Here is a 17,986-nt window from a genome sequence, read left to right as displayed (position 1 = left end):
ATATATATATATATATATATATGTTAATCTTACTAATAATGATCTCATCTCATTTGGTCATTCTCCAGAAGGAGTAGTAATTTCTAGTGGTTCAAGGATAATTGGTGTTAATTTAAATGCTAGCAGATTTGAGCAAGGTAATTAACTTCTGCCTTACACATTCTCAATCCATTATCTTATAATTTCTTCCTTGTAACTTGTCTCATAGAAAATCAACCAATTCATCAATTTTACTTCTCGCTTACAGCTAAGAAATTTTATGTGACAAAGTTTGTGAACCCGAAGGATTAAAGTAAACTAGGTTAAGAGGTACTAATATCTACTTTTCTTAATGGATCATTTCGCGAAAGATGAAAAAAACAGGTGTGAATTATAGTTGATCGTCTTTTCTTGAATTGTGATTGTTTGATCAGGTAATTGCTGAGATGACTGATGGCAGATTCGAACTAAGTGTGAAGTGTACTGTCCATATTGATGATATGATTCCAGCATTTGAATTGTCCATTATACATGTTTTTTATCATCAAATTTCTTAATTGTATATTATAATTTATACAATATTCATAGTGAACATTTTCGTAACTAATTTTAAGGGGTGGGGAGTGGCTGTTCTTATTGGTATATACACCATAGGGAAGCTGTGTTCCAAGACATACCCTATGAAATTTCTAAATGAAAGGAATCTTAAAGTAACCTTCTTTGGAAACATTAACCTCGTTCGTATATTCCTTCTTTTGTTGAGAAATACAGAATAAGAAACTTGAATTGTAGAAATTCATCACTCATACACTTCCCATACTATGAAATTAACAAGGCTTTTGAATAATGTTGAAGGGAGAAGGCCTTCGTTGCATCATCACCATGGAGGACTAAACTTACAGTCCTAGAAAAGGAGCTACGCTTTTGTTTGAGAAAAGATCAAGAATTGGGTGGGACACTATAGAAGGATCTGAAAGCTGCAATGGATGGACTATTGAACATGATGTTTGAGGTAATTTGGTAAGGACCCTTCTCAAGTGTTCTTTGTCAATAAGAAATTATGTTAATGTTGTTCCTCCATACTACTCCGGGACACTGAATTCTTTGAATGCTTATGCTGTAGTCGCCAGGACGTGTTTGAATGTTATATGCGTGGTATAAACATTGCTATTATGAGGAATTATCCACAGCTTATGCACAAATTTATGTCTGACAAAGCACAAATTCCTTATCTTCTAAACCTTATTGTTCATATGAACCTAAAGCTCTATTCTCTAAAAAGACAAGATTAAGTGCATTTGTGAAACCTATTACGATCATGAACTATATATGGGATTGCTAATATGAAGTATTTTTTTTTGAATTGGTAACTCAAAGTTGTTTTCTTTTGCTTTTCTAGATTTTTAAATATTTTGTTCTTCTGATGAACGAGGCCTCTTTTAAACATAGTGAGAGGAAATCTCTGAGATTTTATATAAAGGCTTTGAACTTCTGGGCTACTGAGATATGTTGGGAGTTACAAGACTTCATCCTCAACAAATTGAAGGGGATCGAAGATGAGCTCATTATTAGCGTATCATTGTTCCATAAATTGGCATTAGTGCAGTATGGAGAAGTGTAGCATATAAGATACAGATTCATTAAATGCTCCCACAGATGTCTGCGAAGTATTCCTTCATGTGAATTTGTGGAACTTATTACTATTATGAACTGTATAGGGGTATGCCAGTATGAAATAATTATTATTTGAACTGGTAACTAAGAGCTGTTTTCTTTTGCTTTTCCAGGATTTTAAATTTCCGTCCTTTTGGTGAAGGAGGCATTGTTTGAGGATGGTGAGAAGCAAACTCGTAGAATCTTGTGCAAAAGCATTGAACTTCTATGCTTCTGAGAGTCGCGGGGAGTTGCAGCTTGGTTCACTCATCTCCTGATATTGCCTTCTATGTTCTCTTTTGGTTAATTGAGTATGTTGTTTTTCTTCGTCTAGGTTGTGTTCTTTTTTCAGAACAGTGGTTTCTCAGGAAAGCAACCCTTGTATCATCCATAGAGCTAGAAGCTTTTGGGTACTCATCAAATATATGCAACAGAAGCAACTTCCACACTTTGTAAACTGTTGATGGATGTCCTTATTTCCATGCATATGGAATCAAGAAGATCCTATGGCCCTGAATATTCTTCTTTCCCTCAATGTGATCAGATGGGATAAGGTTGACAAGGCAGTGAAAGGACAAATCTTGGTGGATGGATGTCATACGGGTAACACTTCTTTATTTCATTTAATAGAAACATATATTTTTTCACACTTTTTGTGATTAATCAATTAGTGTGTTCAGACTTACGAGAATTACACTTCTACTTCCACTTATCTTCTAAAATGCTAGTTGAGCTTAGGCATTAATGTTCTCGGTGATAGAAACGCAGAGAAATAACTTACATTAAAAAATGAGGAACACATGATGCAGGGATGTCAAAAATCTTCCAACCAATACAAGCACACACCCTTTTCATCCTAAATTCTATCTACTAGTTTAAGTCTGTCACAGTCTTCAATGAGGATATGCTACAAATGATTTGTCATCTGAGTAGAGTGGACATTACATTTCAACATGAAAATAGTATGTAGTTTTGAGTTAGAGTAGCATCTCCCTTTAACTTTCACTGAGCCTAGTCTTCTAGTGGCTCAGCTTTGTTTGGAAGACGTCAGAGTTTCGTAGATGGTGTCTTGGTGGGGAAATATAAATTTCTGATATTTTTAGCTATGGCTTGGCACAAAGAACTTTAATCCCCATGAATGTTGAAGGGAGAAGGCCGTCATTGCATTATCACCATGGAGGACTAAGTCCTAGAAAAGGATCTTCTAGATAGTGGCTTTTGTTTGAGAAAAGATCAAGCATTCGGTGGAACAGTATGAGAAGGATCAGAAAGTTGCAATGGCTCGACTATTGAATATGATGTTTAAGGTAATTTTGTAAGGTCCCTTCCCTTCTTAAGTATTCTTTGTCTATGAGAAATTATGTTAATATTATTCCGCCATACTACTCCGGGATACTGAATTCTTTGAATGCTTATGCTGTAATCGCCTGTACGTGTTTGCAATTTCTATGTGTGATATATAACCATTGCTATGATAAGGAATTATCCACAACTTATGCGCAAATTAATGTCTGACAAAGCAAAAAATCCCCATCTTCTTTAACTTATTGTTCATATGAACATAGTGCTCTATTCTCTTAAAAGACAAGATTAAGTGCGTTTGTGAAACCTATTACGATCATGAACTATATATGGGATTGCTATTTTTAAGTATTTGTCTTTTTTAACTGGTAAATAAGAGCTATTTTCTTTTGCTTTTCAAGATTTTTAAATATTATGTCTTTCTGATGAATGAGGCATCTTTTAATCATGGTGAGAGGAAAGTTCTGAGATCTTGTATTAAAATTTTGAACTTCTAAGCTATTGAGATATGTTGGGAGTTACAGGACTTCACCATCAACAAATTGAAGGGGATTGAATATAAGCTCATTATCAACGTATCATTGTTCCAGAAATGGGGTTTTAGTTAGGATTTAGTTTTTTTTAGTTTTTAGTGTTTGTGGTTTAGGATTTGAGGCTCAAAATCTATGGTTTTGTGTTTAATATTTTGGTTTTCGTAATTTGGACTTGAGGTTTTTGTTTGGACCTTTTTTTTTGTAGTTTAGGTTTTAAGGTTTAGGGTTTATGGTTAGAGTTAGGGTTATGATTAGGGTGTATTTTTTTTTAAGTCTTATGGTTTAGGGTTCAGCATTTGAGATTTTAAATATATGGTTTATTATTTAATGTTTGGGTTTTTGTATTTTGTGCTTAAGGTTTTGGGTTTATGGTTAAATGTTAGCGTTAAGGTTAGGGTTAAGGTTGGGGTTAGGGTTAGGGTTAGGGTTAGGGGTAAGGTTTTTTTTTTATGTTTTTTGATTTAACGTTTAGGATTTGAGGATAAATATCAATGGTTTAGTGTTAAATATTTGAATTTTTGTATTTAAGACTTGGGGTTTAGGGTTTATGGTAGGGTTGGGGTTAGGGTTAATGTTAGGATTAGTGTTAGGTTTTAGGTTGATATTTTGGTTTTAGGATTTGGGGTTAAGGATTTGGGTTGTAATATATATGGTTTAGTGTTTAACGTTAGGTTTTTGATATTTTTTCTTTGGGTTCAGGGTAAGGGTTCGAATTAGGGATAGGGTAGGGGTTTAGAGTTTTGGGTATGTGTTAGAAAAAAGATTAGTGTTAGGGTTCATGTTAGACATAGGGTTAGGGTTAGAATTTAGGTTTTTTTAGGTTTAGATTTTGTTGTTTAGGATTTTTGGTTTAAAATCTATGATTAAGTGTTTAATTTTTGGGTTTTTGTATTTTTGTCTTGGGGTTTCAGGCTAATGGCTTACGGTTAGGGTTAGGGTTAAGTTTAGGGTTACGGTTTGGAGGGTAAGGGTTTAGGTTTTTTTTTGTCTTTAGGGTTTGTTCTTTAGGATTTTGAGGTCTAAAATCTATTGTTTACTGGTAAATGTTTGGATTTTTGTATTTTGAACTTAGGGTATTTTTGGACTTAGAGTTTAGGGCTAAGGGTTTAAGATAAGGATTAGGATTAGGTTGTAGGTTTTTTAGGTTTTATTGTTCAGGGTTTAGCATTTGAGGTTTAAAATCTATGGTTCTGTATTTAATGTTTGGATTTTTTGTATTTTGGGCTTAGGGTTTCGGGTTTAGGGTTTAGAGTTAGGGTTACGATTAAGGTTAAGGTTTGGGTTAGGGTTTTCGGATTTGGGTCTTTTAGGTTTTTGGGTATAGGGTTTAGGATTAGAGTTTTAATATCAACGATTAAGTCTTTAATGTTTGTGTTTTGGTGATTTCGGCTTGGGGTTTAGAGTTTATGGTAGGGTTAGGGTTAATGTTAGGGTTAGGGTTATGATTAGAATTTTTGTTGTTTTTTAGGTTTTAGGGTTTGGGGTTAAGGAATTGATTTGTAATATCTATTGTTTTAGTGTTTTTAGGTTTTTGGTATTTTGGCATTTGGGTTTAGGGTTTACAGTTTAGGGTTAGGATTAAGGATAGGATAAGGGTTAGGGTTCATGCTAGGGATAGGATTAGGGTTAGGGTTAAGGTGTTTTTTACGTTTTACATTATTTTGGTTAAGGATTTATTATTTAAAATCTATAGTTTAGTGTCTACTGTTTGGGTTTAGGGTTAATAGTTTTTGGTTAGAGTTAGGGTTAAGGTTAGGGTTACGGTTTGGGTTAGGGTTTAGTTTTTCTTTTTAGGTTTTACAGTTTGTGGTTTTGGTATTTTAGGTTTAAAATCTATGGTTAGTGTTTATTTTTTGGGTTTTCGTATTTTAGACTTAGGGATTTTTTTGGACTTAGGGTTTAGGGTTTAGAGTTAGGATTAGGGTTACGGTGTAGGTTTTTTTTAGGGTTTATGGTTCAGGGTTTAGGATTTCAGGTTTAAAATATATGGTTTATTATTTAATGTTTTAGTTTTTGTATTGTGGTCAAAGTGTTTTGGGTTTATGGTTTATGGTTAGGGTTAAAGTTAGGGTTAGGGTTAGGGTTAGGTTTATGGGTTTTTTTACAATGTTGGGATTTGGGTTTAGGATTTTACGTTTAATATCAATAGTTTAGTGTTTAATATTTGGGTTTTGGTATTTTGGGTTTAGGGTTTAGAGTTTAGAGTTACGGTTACAGATAGGGTTAGGGTTAGGGTTCGTGTTAGGGAAATGGTTAGGGATAGGGTTAGGGTTAGGGTTAGGGTTAGGGTAAGGTTTGGGTTAGAGATTGGGTTAGGATTAGGGTAAGGGTTTAGGTTTTTTCTAGGTCTTAGGTTTTGTGGTTTGGGATTTGATGTTTAAAATCTATGGTTTAGTGTATAATTTTTTGATTATTGTATTTTGGACTTAGGGTTTTTTTGGACCTTTTTTGTTGCACTTAGAGTTTAGGGTTAGGAGTTAATATTAGGGTTAGGGTGTAGTATTTTTTATAGGTTTTATAGTTCAGAGTTTAGCATTTGTGTCACGCGTCTAATCCCATTAAGATGGACAGGAACCTGATTCCCTAAGGGCCCGAGAGAACCAACCTTAAATTTGTTCTTACTATGCATATAACTATAACAATCGTGAGGAAGTTCACAAAGAATGCAGTGATAAAAACAAACATATAAAGACCCAAAAGTTATATACAAGACTTAGCCGTTGAGGCCACGACTCATTAAGACACAACTGAAGCATGTACATACATCTACAAAGCCTCTAAAAAGATAGAAGACCTACTGTAGGTCAGGGAAGAACCCGCCTTACACATAGCTATGATACAATATCAAAATGAATTTACCAAGGAATCGTTAAAGCTTCTACTTAGGAGGTGTACTAGCTTGAGTACTTGCGCCTGCAGCATGAAATGCAACGTCCCCGGTGAGGGACTTCAGTACAAAAAAAATAAGGTGAATATGTAAGGCAATATATAATAAGTAATACAAGGGCTCAAGTTAAATCAAGTATCAACATATGAGTGCATAGATCAGGAGAGAAGACCACCTTTTCTTACTCATGTGAGATCATGTAAGTCACATTGTTTTTTCTCACTTTTTATCTACGATATAATCTTTGTAGGGAATGTGACACAAGTGACCAGCTGATCAGTGGTAGAAGAGGATGACCCATGCTAGGCATATTAACTCCCTGGGATACGTTCCTCATAATTACACAATTTGGGATCAGCCCATGCAGGTTCAACAGGGTGTTGAAGACATTAACTATAGCTGTTCGGACAACAAAGCTTTTCATCCCGACTTGGTAGGTCCTCATGCATTCTAGGATGCCATCCGTTGTATTTTAAGCTTAGTAATAGGCTTAGGCTAGTGGAGTATGTTCCACTAGTATTTCTTTCCTATTTTTTCAGACTTATGTAATTGTCCCATTTGGCAATTGTTACTTATCCTATAAGACTATTTATTTCAAGATTGAATGATAGACCCCGGTCGTGACATACTTGGTATCAGAGCATTAGGTTAAATATCCTACACATCAAGCTCATATCAACCACGTTAAGTAGTTTCTAAGTTATGGTAGTGAAGTGCACCACCATAATGCTTAGGAAATTTTCCCTTCTTCTACTGTTATTCTACATTATAAAATTTTGATTTCTTTGTGTTAAGAGTGTATCTAACATAAAGTTTGGTGTTTCAGAAAGATGAGAGCCCTAAGTTAAGAGAATTAATAAAGAAGATACACCTTAATAGAGGCCACCTTGTAAGAAGTGTGGCAAACTTCATGGAGGATAGTGTATGATGGGCTGTAACGCTTATTAGAGTTGTGGCAAACCGGGTCACGTGATGAAGGATTGTGCGAATAGGAGATGTCAAGAAAAATTGAAGGGGAAAGTTCAGCCTAATAGTCCAAGTGAAGAGACTCCGAGGAGGCAACGTTCATCCTAATAGTACAAGGGAAGAGACTACAAGGAGGCAACGATTCTTTGCACTAAAGTCTAGGGGTGCAGGGGAAGGCAATTATGGTGATGTCTCGAGTTTATAGCCTTAAGTAGTTTTTCATGTGTTTGACTGTGTGTGGTTTTATGCACTAATATGAGGTTAATATGTTTGAGTTATCATGGTTGTTGGTTATTTGTCTTCCTTATGTGTTTACTTATGTTGTATGCTTTGATGAGACTAGGTTAGGAAAGAGTTTCCTAAGTCTATTAATGTAAAACTTCTAGTAGGTTTCAAAGATGTTCACCATCATGCTAATATGTTAATCAGATATTCACCAATGAAAAGTATTGAATTGCTTATGTATACATATGTTCTATGGATGACTGTCTTCTTGTTAGTAAAGAGTATCATTCGGTGACGAATGTTCCCAAGAGGGGGATATGTAACAACCCGAAATTGACTATGCTAAGTAATGCTTAACGTACCTAGAATGCCTAGATTAGACCGGGTTTACACAAATTGATACGCGTGGAACCAGACCTCTGAACCTACGCATCATCCAAGCCAACATACTTAGTGAGAAGTTGATCTAGGCAATGTTGGGTCCAGCCATGTAGGGCACCTGAATATTAAGATTCACCCGGATGAGTCTTTACCAGACTTGAAAGGGGTAATCTTAAGTTTGGAGGGTCTAAGGGTAAAATGGTGTTTTCCAGGCTAAGGGTAGTATTTTAATTATCCCAAATATGTAATTAATTAATTAATCGGAGAAGGGCCTAAAATACCCTTGAAGTATTGAAAATGGTACACAATTACCCCCCCTATCCACCTATTGGCCCCAAAATACCCTTTACATCCACCTTTGGGTCCAAATTTACCCCTTCATTAACAGACAAAAAATAAAAATATTTAAGTAATAATTTTAATTACGTGGCACCCAACCATTGGTTGTAATTTAATTATTTAAAATAATTTTAAACCCACCCATTACCCACCCATTTTAACTAAACCCGCCCCACTTGACCCAATTTTAAAAAAAACATCTAATTAAAATACCCTAAAACCTTATTCCTCAAATTTTCACAACTTCCATAGAGTCCATTGTCTTCTTCTTCTTCCTGAAGAAAATGTCAGCTTCTTCTTCGAAAGACTCATGTGTTCCTATCATGCCACTTTCAAATAGTATAGTAACCAAGGGGAAAAACAGACAAACAAATTTCGTCTTTCCTTTTTTTTTCTTGTCATTTCAATTTCCAATAAATTAGCAAAAATATCATAGAGAATAGTGTGTCCATCACAGTTACAATTACAAGTGAACATCTATGGGAAGCCTAGAATTACCATTGATCAGTAAGCGGACTTTAAGAGAGCAAGATCCACAACGAAGCACAACAGATGTTGGAAACGATTTAGACATTAGCAAAGATACCATTTCCCCGTCCCTTGATATTGAACAACCTTTTTGTGCCAATTCAAACGAATCGATGCACCCGGGTGCCATGATAGGAATACATGAGTCTTTCGAGTGAACAATTCGGGTAAGATTGACCCGAATTGTCTAATTTTAGCAAGTTAGGCTGCACCCGGGTTCGATCTTTGATAGAAGCAATGATTAAATTGAAATAATTGGTATTTAATGATTAATTGGAACTAATTGATATTTAACTTTCTGATTTATGTAAGGAAATTCAGATTTTTAAGAAAAAATTAATAATAAAATAAATAAATAACAAAGACTACTAGTTTGACTAAGTCTTCAACTAAAACTCCTACTCCTATTCTTACTCTCATCTCTCCACTCTCATTCTCACGTCTCCCACTCTCATTCTCACGTCCATAATCACAAAAAAGGAACCAAAAAATCAAAGTTCATCACTTGAAGAACTTGAACACAAAAACTCAAAAGAAAAACTAAACTAAAAACGAAAAGCGAAAGCATTTTGCAAACGGTTTGCGCATGAGTTTTGTTGGAGAAGCATTTGTTTTTTGTGGGAGTTGGCAGAACTTCAGATCAGATTTGAAAGTTGTTAGACAACAAAAAAAGGTATGGGTTTTCTTCCTCTTAGTCCCTTTCCGAAGAGACCCCTAAGATTCAGTAGAATTATAATCCGAAAACTACAAATGTTCCCCTTGGCATGTCCCTGTCACTAGCTCCAATCGATTGTTGTAGGTTGGGTATGTTTGCTGGTAGAAATCAGGGATATAATGTTTTTTCTTGATGATTATACAAGGTATGTATGTAATGATTTATGTGATGATGACAATTTGTGTAATATGTGTGTAGACGTGTTCTTGGGCATGTCTTGGAGCATGATAATGGCATGTTAAAGCCTTGGGTTTTTTTGTATAAGATAACTTGGAAAAGTTGAACATAATAATGTAAGAAATATCCAGCGAATTATCTAAGAATGCAATGTACAAATGATTGAAAAAATGGACTAAAAACGTGACTAAATTTCCAGAAATCTGGAAATTTGGTCTCGTCTAAGCAACAAGTGAGATGCTGAAATTTTTAAAACTTTTTTTAAAGATGTGAGGTCATTAGGGATTTAAACCAATACCTCACCATATGAAAGATATTAAAGATTCAATAATAAAAATAAGGTAAGGGGGATTCGAAATGGGGTAAGGATCAAGCGAAGAGTTAGGAGAACAATAAAAGAAAAATAAAATGAGGTGTGGGGGGACCAATTCCACAACCTCAAGGATAGGTGAGGGAGTTAGGAGAAAGAATTTAAAGGTTAATAAAATGAGGTTGTTGGGGATCGATCCCACATCCTCTTGGTCTCAAATGAAAAACTAGAGAGGAAAGAAAAGAAAGAAAAAGAAATATAGGCGTTGGGTCTCGACCTCGGGTCCCGAAGCTGAAATTTTTAAATCAAAATTCCATATAAGTCTAAGTGTTGCTCAAGGGATTTGAAACCAGGTTCCCTTGCCTAATTCTGTATTGATACATAAGTCTCACGTGAATAAATATTTAATAAATGTTGCCCACAAGACGCGAAATCGAGAGTGTGGCATATTTACAAGATGAATAATAGTTGTACCACATAATCTTGGGTAAGTATGAGTCACTTAGACTAGTTATGAATGAAGCCTCATGGCTTGTACGTATGGATTCATAATTCCAGCGTACGTTTAAAAGTTATTGAACCTATGATGTATGTGATGAATTTATGTGACTCCAGGGGGGTTAAGTAAGAGTGTGAAACACACTAAAAGGTCAAGTGCATTGGCATATGACGCAATGAACATTCACTTAATGGGGTGAGTATTTATGAAGAGCTAATATGCTAAAGCTAATGAAAATAGTTACAACATGATAAGAGGCTAAGATGAATGATGATGCAAGTCTCAACCAAGCGTATGGAAAATGCTACCAAATGTACTCACCTATGGGAGTGTAGAACGATGTAGATTCAAATCTCAAGAATACTCCAAAAGAAAGTGTTAAGTATGAATTCATAGTTAATAAGTAAAGAAAGAGTGACTACATGACTTTAGGCTAGTGAAAGTGACACAAGCTGCATGTACGCCTAAAAATCAATATCACTAAATGAAATTTCTAAGAGAGTATATTTATGCTAAATTATGAATAAGCAAATAAAGAGTGGCTACATGAGGATAAGCTAGTACAAGTTAGACAAGCTCTATCTACGCCTATAATAAATGTCCCTCAATGTAAATTCTAAGAGAGAATATGTATGTTATACGATGAACAAATAATGAAAAGTGAGTAAAGATGCAATGAAAAAATGATAACAAAGAACATGGTGGCATCACAATAAGAGCCTATTACAAGTGAGACAACTTGTAACTACGCAAATATAAGGTCACAAATGTACTCACCGAAGAGAGTGTTGAACATTAAGAGACAAGTCTCATCGCACTCTATATGTAAGTTTAAGTACAATTCACACTTAATACGTAAAGAAGAGATGATGAAACATATAATGAGCTATAACTACCTCATGCTAGAAGCAAGCTTCAATGATGTATGAGCTGAATGTAAATAGGAACTTTAAACGGATCATCAATAGGCTAACTATGAGTTGTAATGCTTTCTTTTGCGAAGGGCAGAGGTTCACATAATTCTCAAGAGATGAGACTGTCCACCAAGGTGGGTATAGGTCTCCCTAAATCTCTAGGCTTTTAACTATGCTGCCAACATATGGAACTAGCCAGTGGTTTTCCACCTAAGCGAGCTAGGGATGTTTTGATTTAACCTAGGCTAGTGACTCTACCTCCTTTTGTCGTGGGGAATACACTGGATTTCATGATGCTCACATGATTTATGTAAATTAAAGTTGAAGTTCCTCAAAGTATGAAAGATAATGAAATGAATGATACTGAAGATGTATGTGCAAGACAATCAGGAGGTGAAACCAGATTCAGGTAAGGACATTAGGTCATTCTTGGTCAATGCACTTCTTGATCCCGATGATAGTCTTAAACTTCATCCTATGTATACCTGATGTTTATATTAGCCTATGAATGATTGATACGAATGAAAATGAAGTATGCATGAATGAAGCAGACTTTTATTTGCTAAAGAAGGATCCCTAGATGAGGTCCAATATTTTGAACCCTCATTTTGGGAAGTCCTTATGTTAAATCCGTGATTCCAAGGTATCATGGTATATAAACGAATGATATGTGGTATAGTATGTGCTATAAGAAATATGTTATGTGCTGGGTGCAATATGAAAAGAATGATGATGCATGTACTCTTATAGCATGACTTTCCTAATCTTAGTTGGCAATTCCAAATGACTTGGATTTCCTTAACTCATATAGTTAGAAGAGAGCTCTTCTTAATCATGCATCTCCTTGGTGTGTACTTGCATACACCATACTTAGTATAATTGTGTACTAATCACATACATTATACTACTTTAGGTGTACGTTCAGGAGGGTGTTGCAGACAACACAGCCTTCCATCCAGACTTTGTATTTCCACTAGTGGAGTATGTACACTATTATTTCTTTATTATTATGTTTATACTTAGGCAATGGTGCCATTTTTGCAATTGTTACTCATGCTATAAGACTATTTGTTTCAAGATTGAATGATTCTTGATGAGATGGTTGATACACATGAGCAATAAACTTCTTTATAAGCATATGAATTCTATAACTATGAAGTCTATGTACACTTTAAACAAAACCAAAAGTTTCAAATTTTCCGCTAAAATTAACCTAAAGAATGTAATGACGACGTAATTAGGCTTGTATGTGACCTCTGAGAGGTCAACGACGCCGGTTTCGGCTCTGGTCTAGACCCTAGTTGTGTGACACATGTCATGTGGAAACCCGTCATAGAACATATCAATTCCTTTTCCCATAAGATTACATATTCCATAGACATTCATTTCTTTAAAATATGCATGATTTCATAAAAACTATATTCATATATTAAAGCATCTTCATAATATCATGTAAGATAGGGTTCACAATAAAAATTAATAGATCAATTCATGAATTAGATTTAACTTGTTGGAGAGAATCTATTTAAGTGTAAAGAATTAAAATAAAAACATAATAAAGCAAATGAAACCACAAAAATTGAACCTCCGAGGAATCGATTAAAAACCTAATAAATATTTAGGAAATTGACTTAGAGAATTGAAAAAACATTTGGGACTGAATGTTGATTAGAACACATTGATGAAATAGATAAATATGTTGATAACATCCCTAAACAATGATTAAGAATGAAGGATTGAACTTGAATAACTATTGATTCTTCATCCTTGATCAATATAGATGAATTTTGAAGAGAATCTTCGAGAGACTTCGCGAATATGAAAGGATGAATATGTTTGGAGAAATTTTAATGGTGAAGGGTATTTATATGTCTTAAATTTTGGGGTAAAATAATGTAGTGTAGGAATTAAATGAATAATCAATTACCCCCAATGAATTTAACTATAGGAGTGATCTGTGGGTGCCACCTATGGACCGTATAAGATTGGACGCTCTTTCGTTGCGGTCTACAGAGCGAGTTATTCGTGGCCTGAATGATATTTATTTTATATGATTGATCCCTACAGTCTGTAGAAGATTCTACGACTTGCAATTGATTATACTGTAATTACTATTCAATATCTATTTAAAAAGTTAACAATTGTTGTTGGTGAAAGCCCAATAAGGAAGCGAGGTAGAATCTCACACGGAGCAGTGTATCATTATGGATTCTTTATCAAGTGATTTGTGCTCTAAATCACCTAAGTTGGAGAAGAAAGAAAAATTGGGTGGATGGTACCACAAACTTAATGTAAACTTTGTTGTCAATTATCATAATAAACTAAAATTCCAACTAAATCAACGTCATATAGGTCTAATATTTTACTTTATAGTGATGTGCTCACATGAATAGGCTAAGTCATCTTCGTGACACATATCATCCTTTGATCTACAAACATCTTCTCCTTCATTTTTAGCCAAAGAGTATGGCAAAATATATAAACGAGAATGTAAAAGTTGCATGGACTTCCTTCGTCGATTATCTTCTATCATGGAACTCAGTTTACATATAAGTTTAGGAAGTTCTTTTTAAAGTATCTTGGTACCGAAATGAAACTTAGAATGGTTTTTCACCCTTAAATCGATTACAAGCCGAGCCTTCCATCCAGACCATGAAAAATATGTTACAAGCTTGTATGATCTACTTAATAAATAGTTCAGATTACAATTTGCCTCTATCGAGTTTTCTTATAATAATAGTTATTACTCTAGTATTGGGATGACTTCATTTGAAGCTATTTGTGGTATAAGGTGTATGTCCCCTATAGATTGGTTCGGATTTGGTGAGGTACTTGTCACGCCCCGATCCTACACCCTGTGTGTGGCCGGCACTCGAAGACCATTGCAGGTCTCGAGCGGACCCTTTTCCTTGCTTAACTAACTCATCAATAGACAACAATCAATGAATTAATGATCAAAAAATTGAAATAAGCTAAACAATAAGATAACTCAATGTTTTAAGGATTTAAACATTCAACATTGCAAAAATGGTAAATCTTTAAGATAAGAATGATAATTTAAAGAACACTGAACTATTATCAGCTGATTGTCTATATATAAGACCTTCTAAAACTGAGATGGATGTTTGGTTATAACCCAAAAAATAGACCCCGAAAAATCCTAATAAAGAAAATACCGTAAAAACATTAAATGGGGTCCTCTAGAATGCATGGAGGCTCATAAACTTACGCTGGAATGCTCAATAAGACCGACGATGCGACGGATGCCGATCCTCGTTGCCTGCGTCTACATCATGATACAAAGTACGCAAACTGGCATTAGTACATTAGATGTACGATTGTGCGAGTTTAGAATGCTAAAACAACTTAATCTTGAAAAGAGTAAAAACGAACACTTACCTTGTCTCTTCTCAACTCATGAATGACATAACTCGATAATAATGATTCATTGAAATATAAGGCAATTTAATAGCAAGTGCAATATAATGAAAAGTTGCTTGAAAACATGCTATAAACTACGAACTTATACAACGATTCAATTAACTTTAATATGTATGTAAAAATACCACTAACCTGATGTATATATATATAAAAACATTTAACTTTGGTGGGAGTTTTTGCAACCAACAACCATCACTTAAGAGCTATAGTGAAGATACATCGATCTACCTCACGCTGCCAGCACACCCTATACTCGGCCAAAGGTATAAGGCCTGAAATGCCTAATGGATCCATTAGTCTACTAAATAAAAGGTTCATCTAAAAATTATAACCCTTTTCTACCCATGGTGGCTACATGATATTTTACTGAGATGTGAGTTATCTAAATTCATGCTCATCCCCAATTTTGTGCTCAATATTACTCCCAAAATATACTATCTCTTACGTTACTAAAACTTACTATTTATGTCATTTGAGATTACAGCTAAAAGACATAGCTCAAAGACTATCTTTGAAATCATAGTTTCCCCTGCTTGCTTCATTTAGAAAGCTATTACTCTTTTATGAAAACTAGCATGAAGGCTCTTTGAAAATCTATGTTTTAATACTTTTTAAATTTGAAAACATATTATCCTTCTGTATGAAATACTTAGTCCCCATATACTTCTTTGGAAAAAAGACTTCACTATACTCTAAATTGAACACAAATTCAAGTCTTAAAACTACATTAAAACATTTTTGATTGACTTATAAATTTGAAATGAACTTCGTCTTCTTATCAGTACTTTTTACTCAACTTGATCTTTAAGTCTTAAAACAAGTTTAAATGTATTTCCAAAAGATTTATTGAAAGGACTCTACAACATTCTAGACTTGGCTCTAAACTCTCCTTAAATTTGAAGTTATCGATTCAAGGTTGTAGTCATGTTTTTGGATGATATCTATGTGATTAGAATTCATTTTGAGTAGTAAGTATTTTTAGGAAGTGTAAAACCACTTAAGAAAGTCATAAACGGAAAGAATTACGAAAATTAGGCAAAAACAGTTGATTCGAGTGAGTTTTGGGAGCGCCGCGCCAGCCTCATTTGACTGAGGCTCCTTTCTGGCGCACTTCTGGTGAGTCATACCTTCCTACCTAGAGCTATGAGGGTCACCGTGCCAGCCTTTCCCCAGGACAATTCTTGACGATTTTTCTCCTCTCGTTTTCTGACATGAAATCATTCTAATTCGATTTATTTTCTCAAATTCACTAAGATTCCATCTACCCACATAATATATTCAAGTATCTAACCTAAAGAATTCAATAACAACACATAGATCATCATGGAACTCTTAAATTTCAACTCATGTATAATAGTAAAAGGAATTCAACACAAACATTCATGAACATTAAAAACCCAATGATTTTAGGATGAAATCACGTTGAATCAAACATTGTTGGCACGTGGGTGAATGAACCTAATGTTTTGGAAGACTCACATACCTTTTTAGGGGTCATCCCTGATGAAATCCACTAGTTGATTGGACGATCTTGGAGAATCTTTCCCTTCTTCCTCTCTTCTTTTCTACTTTCTCCTAAAACCTCGGGTGAAAATTCCGAAATTCTAAAACTAACTAAATTCAGTCTTGACCCTTATTAAGCTACTATAAATGTATTAAATTAATAGGGTAGTGAAAAAGACAAAAATTCCTTTAAATCATGGAATTGGTCATTTCCCAAATCCAACAGTCTAACTTCAAAAAGGCATAACTCACCCGTCTGAACTCAAAATCGCGCAAACTCGGTGGCATTGGAAATATCATTATAAGATCTTTGCAACCATATCTTGAACGACTTACAAATCATACATATCTAGGAGTTATGGTTGTTTAATAATGACCAAAGCTCACTTTCCTAACTTAGACAAATTTTCCAATTTCCCTATAATTTCTAAAAAGGGAAAATGCACAAGTACCCCCTCAACCTATGCCCGAAATTCCAAAGACTCACTTATGCTATACTAAGGTAATATTACCCCCTGAACTTATTTTAAAAGTAATTTTCTACCTCTTTTAAGTCTTAATGGCACTAGCTTGAAAAAAATTCAACCAGTATTGGGCCCACAAGATAGTTTCACGTAGTCCAAAACGGGTAAAAAATAATTAATAAAATAAGTTCAAGGGGTTAATGGGATTTAGTAAAGTATAAGTGTGTCTCTGAGATTTCGGGCATAGGTTTCTTCCAAAAATGAATATTTATCAATTTTAAACACTTTTCTAGATCTTTCTAGTAGCGAGATTCTACAATATCTCCCTCTGGGGAACATTAATCCTCAAATGAAGGTACTTGTACTAGACTAAAGGTAGTAATAGTAAGTTCAAAGACCCAACAATCAAGTGCAACAATAATATGCTTACGTATAACTTAAATAGAACTAAGAAGAAAATTAGTACCTTGGTCTACATTTTCTCCTGGTTAAAAGAAATGTGGATATCTCTTCTTTATGTCATGTTCATTTTCCCAAGTACATTCTTAAACAAATTGGTTCCTCAAAATGACCTTGACTGATGCTACCTCTTTTGTTTTCAACTTGCAAACATCACAATCTGAAATCCCAATGGAGATGTCTTCATAAGATAGACTATCCTTGATTGAAATATTTTCAGTTTGAATTATCAATGAAGTATCGCCCTTGAACTTCTTCATCATTGAGATGTGAAACATTGGATGTACGGCGGCTAACTTTTTGGGTAGTTTGAAATCATAAGTTACATTGCTAATCCTCTTGGCTATGCGATAAGGTCCACTATGTCGGGGACTGAATTTTCACTTCTTACCAAACCTCATAAAACCTTTCATAGGAGAAAATTTTAGATACACCCAATAATCTACTTTGAACTCTAACGACCTTCTCCAAACATCACTGTAGGATTTTTGACAACTTTGTGCCGTTTTTAATCTCTCTGTGATTACCTTAACCTTTTCCATAGCTTGGTGAACTAAATTTGGTCCTATCAACACTTCTTCACTAACTTCGAACCGTCCAATATAAGATCAACGTCTTCTCCCATAAAGCTTCATAAGAAATTATTTGCATGCTAGAGTGGTAGTTGTTATTGTAAGCAAGTTCAATAAGAGGTAGGTGATCATCCCAACT

General features: G+C 34.6%; 1 long non-coding RNA gene across 7 annotated transcripts in view; it reads left to right on the top strand.

Annotated features, from left to right (window-relative positions):
* The window catches only part of LOC107003708, a 39,062-nt gene extending 31,345 nt beyond the window's left edge, over positions 1-7,717 (top strand). For 3 of the 7 annotated variants that reach the window (XR_003575173.1, XR_003575174.1, XR_003575168.1), the window contains exons 16-23: positions 69-137; positions 248-309; positions 414-459; positions 835-999; positions 1,767-2,235; positions 2,664-2,939; positions 6,605-6,787; positions 7,181-7,717. This is a non-coding gene — a long non-coding RNA (uncharacterized LOC107003708). Of the gene's footprint in view, positions 1-68; positions 138-247; positions 310-413; positions 460-834; positions 1,000-1,766; positions 2,236-2,663; positions 2,940-3,458; positions 3,474-6,604; positions 6,788-7,180 lie in introns of those variants that run through there. The other 4 variants (XR_003575178.1, XR_003575171.1, XR_003575177.1 and 1 more) reach the window with 4 other exon arrangements.
* Positions 7,718-17,986: the final 10,269 nt, after the last annotated feature.

The sequence above is a fragment of the Solanum pennellii genome, chromosome 11 (genome assembly GCF_001406875.1).
Source record: "Solanum pennellii chromosome 11, SPENNV200".
In the NCBI taxonomy this organism is placed as follows: Eukaryota; Viridiplantae; Streptophyta; class Magnoliopsida; order Solanales; family Solanaceae; genus Solanum; species Solanum pennellii.
Note: the sequence above shows the minus strand (reverse complement) of the source record. Positions and strands in the feature narration are given on the sequence as shown.